This window comes from Anas platyrhynchos, chromosome 5 (genome assembly GCF_047663525.1).
Source record: "Anas platyrhynchos isolate ZD024472 breed Pekin duck chromosome 5, IASCAAS_PekinDuck_T2T, whole genome shotgun sequence".
Lineage (NCBI taxonomy): Eukaryota > Metazoa > Chordata > Aves > Anseriformes > Anatidae > Anas > Anas platyrhynchos.
The window spans coordinates 20,308,758-20,322,705 of NC_092591.1; the positions used below are offsets into that span (position 1 = coordinate 20,308,758).

The 13,948-nt window shown below is 35.3% G+C and overlaps 1 long non-coding RNA gene across 1 annotated transcript in view; it reads right to left on the minus strand.

Annotated features, from left to right (window-relative positions):
• Nucleotides 1–422: 422 nt before the first annotated feature.
• LOC113843899 (uncharacterized) overlaps nt 423–13,948 on the minus strand; it is a 61,396-nt gene continuing 47,870 nt past the window's right edge. The window contains exons 2-4 of the long non-coding RNA XR_003497819.3: nt 8,340–8,441; nt 5,053–7,541; nt 423–4,507 (exon numbers count right to left, since the gene is read on the minus strand). This is a non-coding gene — a long non-coding RNA (uncharacterized lncRNA). The remainder of the gene's footprint in view (nt 4,508–5,052; nt 7,542–8,339; nt 8,442–13,948) is intronic.

Below are 13,948 nucleotides of genomic sequence, written 5' to 3' on the forward strand. Positions count from 1 at the left end.
ATCGGGTCCAACACCCCTGCCAAAGCAGGTTCCTCAGAGCAGGCTGCCCAGGTAGGCCTTGAATATCTCCAGAGAAGGAGACTCCACAGCCTCCCTAGGCAGCCTGTTCCAATGCTCCGTCACCTTCACGGAGGGTGCTATGCGTTAAAACTGCAAAGGAATTACGAATATCAGTACTGTTGAGAAGATAGTGCCTGTGGATCCCAGTAATTAATTGTAGATATTAGCATTATAGCATTATGAAGCTTTTTCCACACAGGACATTCTGTATTCTCTTTAGTGTAAAATAAAACAAACATTACCTTTTGAGCCAGGAAGGCCATTTCTTCCAGGAGTTCCTGGGGGGCCTGGAGGCCCAGGGGCTCCCATGACGCCCATCTCACCTTTGGCACCTGGAAATCCAGGAGTCCATCCTCTTTTTCTCCAATCACAAGCCCACAAGGCTCTTAGAAAATAATAAATTTTATTATTAAATACAAATGCACAAGAAGCTTTAAATTTAGTGTGAGAGATGTATTAAATTTTAATTATATAAATTCAGTTCTTTACAATGTTATTCATCTTGAAGCTAAAATATATACATGTAACATCTTCAAGACAAATAATATCATGTGTATATGTATATATGTAAAAATATATGTTCTCTAGGAATATAGTATTTATTTCTCTTTACAGAAATTCCATGTGTCAAATAAGTTCTAAAATTAACAGTACAAACAAGTAGCTATATATAGACATACCTGTTTACTTAAGGGAAAAAAAAAAAAGCACATCTTCACCCAAGGCCCAAGTTCTTTGCTAATATATTTTCTTTCTTCTCTAATGTCACTGGAAGTCTCGGCTTTACATTTTAATTTCTGGTTGCTATCTATTTCTTGTATTACCATGGATTTTAGGACAAGTGGCAGCAAGGAATGAGGTAGAAAGATCAGATAAAGAATTACTCATGTGCCTTTTAAGTGTTTTTTTGTTGTTGTTGTTGTTGTTGTTGTTGTTTTTTGTTTGTTTGTTTTTATGAGATTAAACACTAGGAAAACCACAACTACTTTAGTAATAGTTTCACAATTTTTCTTTTCTTTGTGGGAGGGTGAAGGATTTTTATACATGTTGATTTCTTCAATTTCTTCCTCCATCAGATTTCCAATAGAGACCAGTCAGTCAGCAGCAATGCCTTCAAACTTACAATGAGCAAAATATTATACAAACAAATTAAAACCAAGCCAAATGCTAAAACAAACAAACAAACAAACAAACAAAAACCCTCTCATCTGGGTTCTGCCAACAATGCATCTGTCCAAAAGACATATCATTTTGCATTTCTATGTAATCATTCAATATAAACAATTCAAAATATTTTTCAAAAAACAAAACTAAGAACGTCCAATGTCATAAAAGCCTTCCTAAGGGAAACTGAGGTAAGGGAGCCCAACCACCCAATTGCCAAATATTTTGGGTTTTTCATTCCTTGGAAATGAAAAAGGCTTTCTGTTTCTTTATCTTATTCTGAGGCTATTTTGCTGACTGTTCTCAGTGATAATTTATCCTTTAAGTCCTGCAGGACCCAGACCCAGAATTTTACCAACTCTGGGGAAAAAATGTCTTCTTATATCTTCAGACTTCTTAAAAGAAACTCCACTGCCTGGTGCTGTGTTAATATCCATTCCTTTTGCCATTTGAATCAGCAGAATATTTGCATTGGCTTATGTAAGGTTAGAATTTCTTACAACCACTTAGATGAAGTCCATCTTCCTTCTCTGTCAATGTACACAATTTGGAAGGATTTTAAAGAATAAACTGCATTATGCAATCAAGAAAGGTACAAATGATGGAAAATTAAATTTAAAACAATTCTAAAGCAAATTGTAGCATGTAAAAATCATTAAAAATATTTTCTTAACTTTTTTTCCCAGGTCTGTTTTCCCCACTTCCGTTAAGAATTGAAGTAGCTAAAAGATCATTTGAAGAATACAAGACTTTAGCTGAGATTCTGGCCCCAGTTTATTTTTAAATATATATTTTAAGGCATTCAAACATATTAGTTTAGTTTGAACAAAACCTTAAAAAAATAGTTTTAGAGAGAAAGGAAAAATAAGTAAATAATATCACTATTATCTATACCAGAAGGAAAACTCCATTAAAAATGATACTTCAGACATTTGTTTGTTCATCACTAGTTATAGGTATTGTATTCATGTGTTTTTACTTAATTCATGTGACTATTGCTTTACGCCAGTTAGCTTTAAGAAAAAAACTATTAAAATAATTAGACTTTCCTGGTCACGAGGCTTATTTCCTAATCCATTGTTTATAACTAGCCAGGAAATCACTTGGCATTAGTCACTGAAAAGGCTGTAGGTAATTGTGCCAGCTTTATCACTTCCTGAGCTAATGCTTGCAGGAAGCGGACATGAAAACAATAAAATTTTCAGTTATGGTTCTTTTACCATTTAAAAATAGAAAACAAGACTTTAACACTTATCTTGTGGAAGCAAAGCAGTTATTTCTTTTGCCCTCTCCAGATGACAACTCTGGGTATATATCTAATGGATTAAAGCAAATAATGAACTCCTAAATAAAGGACATTTATTTAATATGGAATCCCCCATTGAAAATTTTGTTCTCTGTTACCCACGTTCTGTTTTACACTCAAAATACAAATATGCATGTTTCTACTTTGAGAGATTTATGCTTGATACTGTCAGGAAGCTAGAATCTTTCTTAAGCATTTGCATAAAAGATTCAGAAGAAAGAACTAAGTTATTCTTTCTCAATATATGTATATCAAGATGTTCTAACTCAGTTTATAAGGTAGCATTCACCAGTATTAAATGTATTGTATTTGTATAAATTTGTACAAATGTATTGTTATATGTATAAATAATTATAGAGCTAGGTGACATTCATATAGTTCATGAAATAACTTTCGAGGTGTAAAGAAAGAACTTTTTTTTTTTTTTTGAACCCTATGACCCTATGTAGTTCTATTTATTTATTTATCACTGCCAATGATTGGCTTTTGCTCCTGGAGACTTTTGTTACTTGTTGTAAAAGTAGCATAGAAGACATTTTATTCCAGAGACATATACAAGTCTGATATTTCTGAGTTAAAGTTGTATCGGTTCTAGACATTAACAATAAGATCTTATAACATACTTTTGGGCAATGAATATTCAGACACATTAGCACGTACTAATTACGATTAAAAATGCACAGACATTAAATGGTTGTATTTAGCATTTAATGGGCCATTGACTATTCCATGTTTCAGTTATGTCATTAGCAAGTGTCTAATATCCCTCATGCCCATTGATTAAAGAAGGACAAATCTGCATATTCCTATTATTTTCCAATAGGAGAAACTGCCCTAGGTGGGGCCTGTTTGCTCCTGGCTATGCATTACAGAATTAGTATGGGCTGCCCATTAACTCCGAAGTACTGAATACTGAAGGTAAAATGACACTCTGAAGATACTCTGGAAAAACAGATAATCAGAAAAACAGATTTCTACTTGGTCCTGACTAACAAGTTTTAAATTCCTTCTGATTCACAAACATATCTTGTGGTGCAGATTAACAATTCTAACACTGGTAAGCATAGAGTGGACAGAAGAAACAGAATACCTTTAGTTTTGTTGTTGCCTGCTTATTAATTTCTTTTTATTCCTCTGACAAGACTTCCCAGTTTCTGTAATTCCATTCCAGAGGAATTGTGTAATAATGAAATCTCAAATCTATAAATCAGTTAAGGGCTCAGTGATTAAATTGAACCTAGAATAATCTATTTTTAGTGGTGCTATTTTTTTTTCGATGTAAATGCTGCTTAAATCATAGTTACACTTGGAGCTATGATGGGCTGTTCATCAGATGCACTGTGGCTGTTGCTAGGCAAGTTTACACATTTTCTTGATAGAGTTTTGCTTTGAGACACTATCTCTGTTCATACTAATGACACAACAATTTGGGGAATATACAGCATACATAAATGAAAATCAGATTACATACGTTGCCAGTTTGTGAAAAAGGTACAGCTGAGTTTTTCATAGCTCTAATAATTACAGTTTAATATGGATTGTATATACAAAGTTACTAGCACAGTTTTAGGATCCAGACAGAGTGATTTACTGATTTTTAAGTAGCAAAGATCTGAGTCATATTTGCCTATCCTCCCATGTAATTAATGAAGCTGGAGAGAATGCTTCTTGTTTCCCTTTTTAAATTATCTAGAAGCAGAAAACAGGATTAAGGATGAAAGGAGGATGATAGAGTCACAGGGTGGTGATGAAGGAGCTGCTGATACTGAAAGAATCAGAAAAATTATCATTCTTCTACTATTACAAGGGAGGGAGAGGGTGACAGGGTTACCTTGTCTTTCAGTTCCTTCTAATCACCTTCCTGTTGACCCAAAACTTCTTCTTCTGTTCTCGTATTTCAGGTCAAGGCCCCTTATTAGCTGTTAAACATACTATGTTGGCTTTTCCAAAGTTGGTTGGAAGGATAAGAGTAAAAGGCTGGGAAATAAACAGAGACCTTTTCAATTTAGTCTACAGTGAGAATCAAATGCACTAACTCTTTCTACCAGCTTCTTCAACTCCAGACCAAAGCAAATAGTTGTATATTGAAAGTCAGTATCTTTCATTTCTAAGGCAAAATGTAAACATATACTAGTGTACTTTATACATTACACTTCAAACAACATAACTTTAATCCCTCAGTTTCAGTGTGCATTTAATTTTCAGGAGCAATTTAGTGACTTCCCTCCCTATAGAAAGAAGTGTTTTTATAGAGTGAATAAGGGAGGAAAAGAACATGGTTTGTGACAATTATTGCCATTTGCAGGATAGCCTTAAGTATAAACTTAAACACTTGTACAGGAACATAAGTTTTGAAAATCCTGAAGTATAAAACAGTTTTCCAGGTCCATTAAAGAGAATGGTAAAGGAAAACTACTCTTCGATAAACTGACAAAAATAATTTCAGTTTAATATTGAAGAACAAAAGCTGAAATAACATGTTGCAGCCATAAGAGTGATGCCAAAGTAAAGACGCCACATACCTTAAAAGTAAGCTTCATTATAAGGGAAAGCACTTTTTCATACTTCTGTGAAATTATGCCTGAGTCTTTTATTGCAAAGCATTGCTGAGTTGAAGATGCAGAGAAAAATCTTCCATGGTAATGTTGCAGTCAGTCTATCCTGCTCAGAGTCCTGCCGACCATATTTTTAGCACTATTCTCTCAAAAGATAGAACGCAGCTGAACTTCAAAAATGATACAACACCAAAAAAAAAAAAAAAATCTATAGCATTATGTCCATATTTATCATAAATTTATTATTTATATATATTTATTCCCACAACACTTGAAGATATTGATATGCTTTAAAAAACAAGGGAAAGAAACATTTTTGTAATATAAATTAAAGCTTTAAAAAATCTGTTGAAGTGAACACACTAGTTAGCAAATTTTCTGAGGTCATGGACCTGCATATGATTTTTTTGTACTAACCTATTTGCCTGTCTTGGCTTTCAAACTTGTGCATAAGCACTAGGACGAAATTTCAGCATTTGATCATCAGGGTCATCACACGACACTACGAAGAGTGATACTACTGTTGTGAAATGGGACCACCAGAACCTTGCAATCATAACCTTATACCTCCTTTGATGTGCTTAAACCACCTAACTCTTGTATATTTCAACAACAGCTGAAAGCACTTTGTAGCTCCTCTTGCTTTCTCCCTGGTAAAACTTCTTAGCTCTCAGTTCATTGTTAACAGTTATCTTCCTTTATGAACAGTGTTCTTGTTTTTTTTTTTTTTGATTGTCCAACCAAATATGGCCATTTTTAGCCATATTTCCAAGCTACTGGAACTGGCATGTATGTGTACTATTTGCAATGGCCAGGGTTTAGAAAACAATCATAATTTATATGGAATGTAATAATCAAATTTATAGATAGGCTTTTTTTCATAAAACCCAAACAAATGAAATGAATGATTAAGCCACCTGACAATCTTGGAATTATGGCTTTCTTTCCCTCAATAGCTATCTTGGGGATACATACAATGAACTAAAGAATAATCTTTTGTAATATTGTTTAAAATAATTGTTAATGAAAATCAATTGTTAAGTCTCCAGTCCACACAGAGGATCCTGGATATATTTGGTATATTTCCATTAAAATACCTGCCCAAATCATGACACTTATATGAAATAAAAGCAGACACACCTTGGGTTCAAACATTTGACATGTTCCAACTAATCATGTCCCTAGTGCTTCTTTATTTCCCACATGAGTTCATCAAGAACAAAAATCTTTCACTTCTACTCCCCACCTCACTTCTCAGTTTTATCACAAGCTAATTAGGATGATCATAACAGGAAAAGGCACGAATTTCCAAAGTGACCTCTTCCTTTTATGAGAGGGTTCAGGTTCCTTTCAGAGCAATTAGTTAATTGGGCATCATTCCCCTAACATGACTCATTTACAAAAAAGCCCTCACCTTAAATAAACAGTCCCACTCCATTTTAGATTGAAGGCTGGAAGCTCATTATAATTGGGGTCTGCTGCTGTTTCTTTGAGCACTTTCTTATCTGGGGATGGAGCTGCATGTAATGCAATCTTCTTCCATGTGAACAAGACTGCTATCAAAATAAACCTTTTCTGCTGCCCCTCTTCCCTGCCATTAGGCTAAGTGAAATAGTAGACTACTGAAAAGAAAGAAAGAAAGAAAGAGAGAGATAGAGAGAGAAAGAGAGATAGAGAGAGAAAGAAAGAGAGATAGAGAGAGAAAGAGAAAGAAAGAAAAAGAGAGAGAAAGAGAGATAGAGAGAGAAAGAGATAGAGAGAGAAAGAGAGAATAGCGAAAAGCCCCCAATTAGGCTGAGAAAGATAGAAAAGGAATTTTATATTCCTATGGTATTTTAACTTCAATGTTGTTATTGAATTCTGCATTCAATTACATTGCAGCTGTACTGTTAATGATCCCCTGTATAAACATACAATATCATACTAGCAGTGAAGTAAAAGGTGGTTATCAAGAGGTCACACTGTTTAAAAACCCAGATGTGATCTAGATGAGGGTCCCTAAGAACAACTCTCACATCTACTTCTACATTCATTTTCAAACACATTTTGACTTAATCCTCTCCTTCAGTATCGCATTTCTTACTTAGTCAAGATTCCTAGTGACGAATTCATCTAAAAAGAAATAAGTGTTGAAAAACTAAATATCCCATGGTTTTATGTTGGAGTACTAGTGCAGCTATGACGTATACTTTGTATTTATTTGAAGAGAGAGAGGGTATGCATTTTCTCATACACATATATTTCCTTTGCACTGTTAGACAGGTTATGCAGGACTACTCTGTAAGAAGTGAAAATGGCTTTTTTCTAAATATGAAAAAGGAAAATCCATGACAGGAAAATCTGAAGCAGAAGAGAGTGCCGTTCCTCTTCATGACAGAAGGGTTGGTTTCTTTCTTCCGACCCAGAAGCCTCATAGGTCTGGAGCTGACCTTAGAGACTGAACACCTTAAGAACACCTGTTGAGAGTAAAAAAGAGCTCCTGAAAAAGTGTCTTAAAACTCTGACAAGTGATACAAATGAACTGTTTGTGTATCATAGAGGTCTGCTTGAAAATTACTATCAGGTTTAACATCTCATAGTAAAAGTTTATAAAACACAAAATGAGAAGTTTCCAATGCTTAGGCAGCCATTCCCAAGCTCTTTGTTAATAGTAATAATTGAAATTGTATGTCTATACAGCCCTGGAAATTGTATTGCAGGGCTGTATAAAATAAAACATGCCAAATTTTGTGGCTTTTAAATAAGTCTTTTCACTCATCACTGAAACAAAGCTATGCCCAAAATCAAACGTGGCAGCTGTTTAGCAGTACATGACAACACTAAACAAATGTTTAGACAAGGAGAATGAATAATATTATACAAAAATGATACCTCAGTAGAATTTATTTACAGAGAGTAATGCAGCAAGAATTGTTTCTAAATGTTTAACATCTTTTCCAGACATAGGCTTTTGCTCCTGAAACATATCAGCATTCCAGTAATTATTAATACAACAATCTTCAATGTTTTGGTTAATGTTAATAAACCTACATTCTTCACTTAACCCATATAGAGATTTTTTTTTTCTGAACCAATTATATCCTATTGGTCTCTAATGATTTTACAGCAACAGTAAATGTTTTCCACTGTGTATCAGCAGTTTGCCATTGAGGTCAACTGCTGTTTTGCTATTAATTTGCACATGGAGCAAAAGTTGTTGTGGTGGTCTACAGCTTTATGTATTAGCAATTATATTTCTGGGCATCAGACTATACCTTTGGAATTCATTGCAAGAATATGTCAGAAAGCATGGATTTAAGAAGGAATTGGAACACAATGTTGTTCATTATAGTACTTCTGTTTGTAGCTCCCAAGCACTGAAAAAAAAAAAAAGGAAAAAAAAAAAGGGAAAAAGTGTAAGTGAATTTCATGCTTCAGGGTGTAAAAAGATATGTACTAGGGATCAAGAAGGAACATTGCTGATGTTTTTGAACTGACACAGTACTTTAGAAGTCAGTAGTGTTTGTAGGGGAAGGATGTCAGTTGTGGGCTAACGATACCTTTAATTGGTTATACCTAGGCCTAGATTTCATCAATAATTCAAGATGTTTACTTAATTGCCAATAACGCATACAGAGTGTGAAGACATCAATACTATATTGCAAGAGAGACTACAGGAGTAAGAAAATACATTTAACTAAGTAAAGTCTAAACTAGTCTGGGATGAAGGTTTTAATATAACTAAGAAGTGGAAAGTAGAAACCCTAGAGATGGAATTTGTATGAATAAACTTCAACATAGAACTGCTCTTGCTTTCTTCATGTTTAGTCATGCATCTTTCATTTGCTTTAGAATAAGTGTAAGAAAGAATAAGGTAAGAAAGAAACTAGACACAGGTGTCAATATTCATTTTGACATAAGCAAACACAAGCAAGTGTTAACTGAATATTTATTGAGTGAAATCAGTCCATAAATGTCACTTTAATTAAAATTTTAAACATTCTAATCATATGATGAGATAGGATATCATGTTCAAGTAGCCTGGAAAAAGAGTTTAGGAGGAGGGGAAACAGAAAGCAAGGAGATGGGTCTAGTTACCAATATGACTAATAGGCACTTTTGGCTAATCGTCACCCTAAAATTCAAAGGACACCCTTGGTGCATATAAATGGCTTTAGTTTACTGAGGTCCCTGATAGCAGCTTGTTAAAAATGAAAGGAAGAGTTTCCTAATCTCTTTTCAAAAGAGATTAAGGAAAGGATGGATTCTGTAAAGATTAATCAGGTGTAAATTCTATTACCATGTTAGCTTTAAATAGGATTTATTGTACGGGCTTTGTTTAGGCTGTTATATTGCAGATTGTGCCTGGAGGATTGTGCCTGTGGCCAGGCTGGATGGGGCTTTGAGCAACCTGGTCTAGTGGAAGGTGTCCCTGCCCATGGCAGGGGGGTTGGAACTAGATGATCTTTATGGCCCCCTCTAACCCAAACCATTCTATGATTCTGTGAAGCCCTAACTGAAGCTCTTCTAAGAATGACTTCTTAGATCTAAGAGTAACTGTTTCCTACAGTAAGAAGGGAGGCAGAATTGTAGATTGGTTTGAAATCAAGAAAAACACAGAAGTTTCTGCAGTGATCTGACTGGACTTTTTCACTAAGGCATTTTAGAAAAAAATCTTATTTCAAGTAAGTTTATTTTTTGCTATGATGCTGAGATGAATGTAAGTATTGTGGATTTTGAACTGAAACTGCTTCACAGCATTCAGTATTTCGGGATGTGTCAGCTTGGCTTACATCCAGATCTGCCCTACAAAGATTATTTTACCATATCAAATGCCAGAGTTTCTTTTTTTGCTGTTGCTTAGTTTGGGGCAGAAGCCAAGGAATGTGTGGGCAGGCTAGGGCTGCAGAGCCAGGAAGGAATAGCCACCCACCCTACACGCATAGCTTTCTGACAAACTGAGCACAGGGTACCATATGCACACTATAGCTAAGGTAGCATGGCTTTCAGAGAGGATGAAAAAGTGTCTGGAGGATCATTTTCACAGAGGTGGAAACAATTTACAGGAAAATTTTAACCACAGGTTCAACAACTAGCCGTGATCTAAACAGCCATTCAACTGAATGAAATTGCCTCCAACTCTAACAAATATCTTGCAAACAGTTAACAGCTAGTAACATTATCAGTGGGTGTCCGTTCTTAATACTCACTTTTCAATAATAAAAAGATTATTTTGTGGAGTGCCTACACTCTAAATATATTTGCATAGTAAACCTACTACCCTACTGAGGTGCTGGATGATTACACTACAGGAGATATGGAGATTTACTTTTCAAAATAGTCAATAATAACCTCAGTAACAAGTCTTTTAAACTCAGTTATGGTATAAAACACTTTTCCCATTGTTGAATTTAAAAGAAAAAAAAAGAAAAAAAAAAAATAGAAAGCTGAAGATGCAATCTGTTGCAAATAGCTTCTCTAAGAACTTGAATGATTTGGTCAGCCAATTTTAATTTCCACTACTCCTGCCTAAAAACAAATAAAAGCTGAAGCTCAATTATCATACAGACAAATATTATGGTATCTCATTGAATTTATAAATTAACACACTTTTATTTTATATTTCTACTTCAACTGTATGTTATGACTTATTCACCTATCCTTTGCTATACTCTGAGGTTGATTTGAGGCTCATTGCCATGGTATAAAGGAAAAAGATGTTTTCTTGCTGCTAGATGTAAAATTTGTTAGTAATTTTCTGTAAGTCTAAGCAGTTTTTCAGGAAACTGAAGAAATGCATTTAAATATTTGATATTGAATACCTGATTTCGTTTCCAGTAATCATGTTTTCTGGACTTTAGCAGGAAATACAATACAAATATTATACCATGCAGACAGAAAAATTTCAAAGCTTTTCAAAACTGACAAAAGTGAAGTCGTCTTTTATTGTAATTGGAAATTATAAACCTCCAAGATACATGTATAGAATCATACAATGAAGAAAAACATTGGGTTCACTGTGTCATTTTTCTTGCCCTAAAGCATTTATAGGAAAAAAGAAAAAACAAACACAAGTCTTCAGTTTTTGTTTTGTGATATTCATGCCTACTGGATGGATGCTCCTGGATAAATCGTATTTCTAGAGGGAATACCATTACGAGAAAGCTCTTGATGAGTTTATCATTCTTACATTGAAACTGACTCTAAATCTACTGATTACTGTTTCCCAAATATAAACAAAAGGAGTGGCAAATAGAACATCTCTTCAGTCCATCATGCATATAACATTTATTATATTATTTATGTATATTACTATACTCAATATTAATAAACTCAGTTTTTCTAAGAAAAATGCTGCTAACCAATGTTTGCGAAAGAAGGAATATTCAAAGTGCTGAACCACGAAGTTCTCTTGTCTTGTGATGTCATTATTTAGATCTAATGAATATAGCCACTGACTATAGCTCCTGTTATGGATCCTTGCTGCTCACTCTGTCACTCCTGCCTTTGAACCCTGCTCCCTGGGTGGTTGAGACAGCTCCTGGAATTTATGCTGTTTGTTCCACCATCCCTGGAAGTCTTTAAAAGACATTTAGATGTAGAGCTTAGGGATATGGTTTAGTGGGGACTGTTAGTGTTAGGTCAGAGGTTGGACTTGATGATCTTGAGGTCTCTTCCAACCTAGAGATTCTGTGATTCTGGGCCATTTATGGAAGAGAGAAGGGCTGCTATTCTCAGTCAAGCATAATATGGAAATCTAAGCTGAAAGTAAGTTGCTTTCATTTATGGGTTGCTTTTTTATTTTGGTTTGCTTTCTCTCTGATGGAATGGCAATCCCATCATGTATTCTGTTTGATTTTCTACAGCATTGGTACATGTGCAAATTTTAAAAGCATAGCTCCTTATTGATTTCCCATCCCAACAGGCTATATCTATACACCAAGATTCCATTTTATCAGTGTTTAATTAGACAGTGAACAGGTGAAGAGAAGTAAAGCAAGAAAAAGAGCACTGATCAACTAGACACAAAGAGAATATTTTTAAAAGTGTAAAAACAAACAAACAAAAAGAAAGAAACAAACAAAACAAAACAAAACAAAAAAGCATCAATGATTACATACTTTATGGACATTATCCTGCCATACTAGGCACTCTTTCAGTCTGTGTGTCAAATTCTCCTGTAATAATTTGTCTCATCTTATATTTGACTGTGAATAGTTCTAAATAAGTTCTACCTCATGGCAGGGATGTGTTTACACACGTGAAGTGCTATCACTAGACAGATACAAGATTCAGTTGTACCCGTAGCTGACCATTTTCTCTGTCCTTCTGAACCTCCTTCCCATAAACTCTCTCTCTCCCTTCTTCCCACCATCCCTTCTTCCCTCCTTTACCCCTCCTTCCCCTCTTCTCCCTCTCTGTCATTATTATTTTATTATTATTAATATTATTATTGAGGTCTTGTTAATGTTGTTTTAGATAATTAGGGCATTCCACCAAATGATTTTTCACAAGCTTGCTATGTCTTAAGGCAGTCTTCACTCTTCATAACATAAAAGTTAGCAAACACTTCCCTGAGTTTTAAAAAGCCTGAGTTTTAAAAAGTCAGTCACAAAGAACACACTTGAGTATCTACTTTGTCCTAGGGATTGATACAAATCAAGGCAAATCAAGTCAGCTACATTCTCTCAGCCAATCTGAATTTTAAAAGTCAGTAAAACAGACCACATTGAAAACACGGAAGATAGTGGGCCACCTACCTTTCCAGAAGGTAGATGGAACGTTAGCAGGGCCTATAATACATCCTCTGTACTGAGGCACCAATAAATTCAGTTCACACTAGCCACTTCCAGGATGAAAATCTGGTCCAGGATCCATGCTCTGTACAGTTCTTGCCAGGTTACCTGGCAAGATGAATTAGTGCTGTCAGAACTGGGACAATGAAAGAGAACTGTATGGTCAGCCACTTAACCATCGTCGGAAGATCAGCACTTAGCATGGACTGTGTGATATAAATGGTCGTATATTTTGTTCAGAGAATCCCCCTTGAAGATATCAAAAGCTGTCAGCTCCAGTGGGGCAGTACAGAGGTTGGAATGCTCCTGGCCTAGAACATAAGGGCTGGTATTCCTTGATTTTCTACCTTTTTCCTGGAACCAGTAGTTATTTTTTTCTGCCATCCTGCAGTTTGGTCATGGACTTGAGATGTGCCTGCCTTGATCTTTCCCTTAAGTGAGCATGCTACAAAGATCAAAATAACTTTGAATATCTGAAGCAGATTTTATTGGAATATAAACTTTTAAAGAGAATATGCTATAATATTGTGTCCAGCAGAGATTTAAAAAACAAAGAAACAGAAACAACCACCACATGAAAGATGATGCTGTATATCTTTCTTCCAGAATCAAAATCCATGCAGGACATGTCACTGCTGTTTTTTTTGTTTGTTTTGTTGTTGTTGTTGTTTTTTTACTGTAATATGATCCATTGTTGTGGGTTAACTCCAGATAGCATCTGAATACTCACTGTCTCTTATTCACTCTCCTTCCCCCTGGGACAGGGAGAAAATAGAAGGAAGACGAGAAGAGTTGTGGACTGAGATGAAGACTGTTTAATAGAAGCAAAAACTGTGCATGCAAGCAAAGCAAAGAAGGAATTTATTCGCTAATTCTCATGTGCAGGCAGATGTTTAGCTACTTTCTGAAAGCAGGGCCTCAGCACATGTAATAGCTGCTTGGAGAAACAGACACCATAACCATGAGCGTCCCCACAACCTCCTTTTTATGAGCTTTTATTGCTGAGCAGGACATCACATGGTATGAAATGTCTCTTGTCAATTCAGGTTAGTTGTCCTGTCTGTGTGCCATCACAACCCCTCACCCAA